At 61.9% G+C, this 5,000-nt stretch overlaps 1 long non-coding RNA gene and 1 pseudogene across 1 annotated transcript in view; one reads left to right on the top strand and one right to left on the bottom strand.

Moving 5' to 3' along the window:
* LOC144818486 (uncharacterized) overlaps positions 1-5,000 on the bottom strand; it is a 394,882-nt gene that overhangs the window by 262,643 nt on the left and 127,239 nt on the right. The window lies entirely within an intron of this gene.
* On the top strand, positions 2,583-4,352 carry LOC144820680 (18S ribosomal RNA; annotated as a pseudogene).

Genomic DNA, 5,000 nt, shown 5'->3' with positions numbered 1-5,000 from the left:
CAGCCCTGGGTCCGTCCCTGGGCCTGCCGTGTGGTAGGATGCCCTGGATGGGGTCCGGTGGGCCTGGGGAGACTCCCCTGATGGGCTAGGTCCAGGGGCCCCGGGGAGGGCGGCCTCCCCACCCCGGGCTCCGTCCTGGGTCCTGCCGCGTGGCAGGGTGCCCGGGACAGGGGCCGGGGGGCCCGGGGAGGCGTCCCCGGTGCCTCCGGGCCTGAGAGCCCCGGCCGGGCCCCAGGTTGGGTGCTCAGGCCCTGGGCCCTGTCCCCCGGCCTGCCGCACTGCCAAAGGCCTGGGACGGGGTTCCGTTGTGCCCGGGTAGCCTCCCCTTGCTTGGCTGGGTTCAGGATCTCCATCCGGGGCCCCGGATGGAGATCCAGGGGCCCGAACAGCCCCTGGGTCGGGTGCTCGGGCCCTGGGCCCTGTCCCCCGGCCTGCCGCACTGCCAAAGGCCCGGGACGGGGTTCCGTTGTGCCCTGGGAGCCTCCCCTTGCTTGGCTGGGTTCAAGAGCTCCATCCGGGGCCCATGAGGGCTCCGGGGAGGGTGGTCTCCCCACCCCGGGCTACATCCTGGGTCCTGCCGCATGGCAGGGTGCCCGGGAGGAGGTCTGGAGGACCCGGGGACGCGTCCCCTGCGCCTCCGGGCCTGGGAGCCCCGGCTGGATCCAGGAGCCCGACCGGGCCCCGGGTCGGGTGCTCAGGCCCTGGGCCCTGTCCCCTGGGCTGCTGCTCCACCAAGGGCCCAGGACAGGGGTCCATCGGTCCCGTGCAGGCCTCCCCTGCTTGTCAAGGTGTCCGCGGGCCCCGGGTCGGAGGGCCTATCTGGTCCCACTTGCAGCCTCCATGGCTAGGGCCCAGCTGGGGCCCTGGGCCTCCGGTCCGCCATGCACCGGCGCCCCCTCACTCCTTCGTTGGGGCGCAGGGTGTCCAGATGGCTTCCCTTTTGTGCCGGCCTTCTGGTCGCCCAGATCCCCTCGGTCATCTGGTCGCCCAAATCCCCTTGGCCATCGGGTCACCCGCAATGCTTTCCAATGGGGCGACAGATGGCCGAACTTCCCTGGAATACCTGATGAGGTGCCATTTGCCTCCTGGATCCACGAGGGCTCTAGGAGGTCGGGTACTTTCCCGCCTTGGGTGCCCTCTGTCACCTCGTGTGCACGGATTACAAGAAAGGGGGTAATTTTCCTCCGGATTACTAGGGAGAGGGTCAGTCAGACCTCCATGAGGTCTGGCGATTCTGAATCGGGGGAAGGCAGGACCCGGGCCCGCCCGCCGGGGCCCCCAGCGGTCCGGGTATGCACCTGCCGCTCAGCCCCTTGCCGATGGTCCTTGTTCTCTGAGTTTGCTCACGCAGACCTCCGTGAGTTCCGGCGATGCCGAGACGAGGGAAGGCAGCACCCGGACCCATCCGCCGGGGCCCCCAGGGGCCCGGGAATGCACCTGCCTCTCAGTCCCTTCCCGATGGTCCTTTTTCTCCGAGTTTCTTTCCTCAGTCAGACCTCCGTGAGATCCGGCGATTCTGAATCAGGTGAAGGCAGGACCCGGGCACGCTCGCGGGGGCTCCCAAGGGCTCAGGTACGCACCTGCCTCTCAGCCCCTTCCCGATGTTCTTTTTTTCTCCGAATTTGCTCAGGCAGACCTCCGTGAGGTCCGGCGAAGATGAGAAGGGGAAGGTGGCCCCCCGGGCCTGACCGCCGGTTGCCCCAGGGGCCCGGGTACGCACCTGCCTCTCAGCCCCTTCCCGATGGTCCTTTTTCTCTAGGTTTGCTCAGGCAGACCTAAGTGAGGTCTGGCGATGCTGAGATGGGGGAAGGCAGCACCCAGGGCCCGCCCGCTGGGGTCCCCAGAGGCCCGGGTATGCACCTGCCTCTCGGGCCCCTTTCCGATGGTCCTTTTTCTCTGAGCCTGCTTGCCCCGGCAGCAGGCAGGCAGGGGATTCTAAGCCAGCATACCCCCTGCACAGGATGGCCTGCCAGGGGATTCCCCTGCTGTACTCTGATTGATTGGGCACTCTCGGTCCGTTTAGGGATGAACTGCTTGTCCAGCCTTGGCTGTTGTTTCAAGCAAAGAGCTTCCACCCCGCATGGACCGTCCAACTCTAGGGAGGGCCTGCCGCTTGGCAGTAGGTCGTTCACCCTACCCAGCAGAGCGAAGGCCGAGTGGCCCAGGCACCTCGTGCTCCCCAGTGGTCCGACCCGAGCAGAAGGGGTCGGGTGGCGCCATGCCCTCGGATGCTGCCTGGCCGGCAGGTCTGTGGGCCCTGTGCGGCACGCCGTCACCCCTCTCCACCCAGCATGTTTCCACAGCAGCTCGGAACAATCGTTCTGAGGGGTTCCGCCGCCGCCAGGCCCCGGCACCCCTTCGTCTCGCTCAGGCTGCGCCTCGGCCTGCCTCTCCCTCCCGGGGGAGACGGCTGGGCCCGCTGGTGCCCATGCGACCGCACCGCTCCACACCCCTCCAGCGAACCCTCCCGCACAGGCAGGTGGGCTTCTTCCCCTGGCAGGCTCCTGAAATATGGAGGGTTGCGCGACGGTTGCCGGTCGGGGAGATGGGCACGCGGCCCCCACCCCGTCATCAGATACGGCTACCTGGTTGATCCTGCCAGTAGCATATGCTTGTCTCAAAGATTAAGCCATGCACGTGTAAGAAACGGCCGGTACAGTGAAACTGCAAATGGCTCATTAAATCAGTTATGGTTCCTTTGATTGCTCCATCTGTTACTTGGATAACTGTGGCAAATCTAGAGCTAATATATGCCGAGGAGCGCTGACCTTCCAGGATGTGTGCATTTATCAGACCAAGACCAATCCGGGCTTGCCGGACCGCTTTGGTGACTCTAGATAACCTTGGGCCGATCGCATGTCCCCGTGATGGCGACAATATATTGGGATATCTGCCCTATCAACTTTCGATGGTACTTTCTGTGCCTACCATGGTGACCACGGGTAACGGGGAATTAGGGTTCGATTCCGGAGAGGGGGCCTGAGAAACGGCTACCACATCCAAGGAAGGCAGCAGGCGCGCAAATTACCCACTCCCGACTCGGGGAGGTAGTGATGAAAAGTAACAAAACAGGACTCTTTGAGGCCCTGTAATTGGAATGAGTACACTTTAAATCCTTTAACGAGGATCCATTGGAAGGCAAGTCTGGTGCCAGCAGCCGCGGTAATTCCAGCTCCAATAGCGTATATTAAAGTTGCTGCAGTTAAAAAGCTCGTAGTTGGATCTTGGTATCGAGCTGGCGGTCCGCCACGAGGCGAGCTACCGCCTGTCCCAGCCCCTGCCTCTCGGTGCCCCCTTAATGCTCTTGACTGAGTGTCCTGGGGGTCCGAAGCGTTTACTTTATTAGAGTGTTCAAAGCAGGCCGGTCGCCTGAATACTTCAGCTAGGAATAATGGAATAGGACTCCGGTTCTATTTTGTTGGTTTTCGGAACTGGGGCCATGATTAAGAGGGACGGCCGGGGGCATTTGTATGGTGCCGATAGAGGTGAAATTCTTGGACCGGCGCAAGACGAACCAAAATGAAAGCATTTGCCAAGAATGTTTTCATTAATCAAGAACGAAAGTCAGAGGTTCGAAGAGGATCAGATACCGTCGTAGTTCCGACCATAAACAATGCTGACTAGCGATCTGGCGACGTTATTCCCATGACCCACCAAGCAGCTTCTGGGAAACCAAAGTCTTTGGGTTCGGAGGGGAGTATGGTTGCAAAGCTGAAACTTAAAGGAATTGACGGAAGGGCACCACCAGGAGTGGAGCCTTATGCTTAATTTCACTCAACACGGGAAATCTCACCCGGCCCGGAGACGGAAAGGATTGACAGATTGATAGCTCAGTTGGTGGAGCAATTTATCTGGTTAATTCTGATAACAAACGAGACTCCTCAATGCTAACTAGTTATGCGACCCCCAGCGGTCGGCGTTCAACTTCTTAGAGGGACAAGTGGCGTTCAGCCACATGAGATCGAGCAATAACAGGTCAGTGATGCCCTTAGATGTCCGGGGCTGCACGCGAGCTACACTGAACGGATCAGCGTGTGTCTACCCTTCGCCGACAGGTGCGGGTAACCTGCTGAACCCCGTTTGTGATAGGGATTGGGGATTGCAATTATTTCCCATGAACAAGGAATTCCCAGTAAGTGCGGGTCATAAGCTCCCGTTGATTAAGTCCCTGCCCTTTGTACACACGCCCGTCACTACAGCCGACAGGATGGTTTAGTGAGATCCTCGGATCGGCCCCGCCGGGGTCGGCAACGGCTCTGGCAGAGCGCCGAGAAGACGATCAAACTAGACAATCTAGAGGAAGTAAAAGTCGTAACAAGGTTTCCGTAAGGGAACCTGCGGAAGGATCATTATCGGCGGAGCGGCCCTAGTGACCGACGGTGCGAGCCTGAAGCCCTCTGCCGCCTCCTGAAAGCACACACTGTAGGCACAGGGCCCGGCCCTGCCCTGGCGCGCCCCGGCCGGTGGAGCGGTCGTAGCCACATGGGGTGCTTGGGTGAGGACTGGGACTTCGGAGGGCCTCTTCCCCCGGGGAGGTCCTGACCGATGTGTGAGGGACCGGGGATGGGGGCGCCCCCTGTCCCCTGTCCCTCTCCGAGACGGAACTCAATTTCACCCAGCACGACATCCCCTCGGGTGGGGTGAAACCGAATGGAAGTGCATCCCCGGGCTGGTACCACCCCTCCCTTGAAAGGCCCTGGTGCTGGCTGGACCCTCCCACGCCTGTGGCTCGGCCCGACCGGGTTCCGGGCTACCGGGGAGTGGCCTTTCTCATGCGGCAGGGCGGCCTGGAAGAGAAGGGGCCAAGGGCCTGTGACGGGACCTTGGCTCCTCTTGGTGGGAAGTGTGTGGGATATGGAGCCACCTGGCTCTTCCCTACCGGCACCTCCGACCCTGGCAAGGATGGTGGTGGTCTAATTGCCAGCCCGCCGGCATGGCTCGGGCCGCCCGGCGACGGACGGCTGACGTGCAGGTAGAGCGACCCTCCCTTGTTGCCAGGT

The sequence above is a fragment of the Lissotriton helveticus genome, chromosome 2_1 (genome assembly GCF_964261635.1).
Source record: "Lissotriton helveticus chromosome 2_1, aLisHel1.1, whole genome shotgun sequence".
Taxonomy (NCBI): Eukaryota; Metazoa; Chordata; class Amphibia; order Caudata; family Salamandridae; genus Lissotriton; species Lissotriton helveticus.
This window is presented reverse-complemented; position numbering and strand designations above follow the sequence as displayed.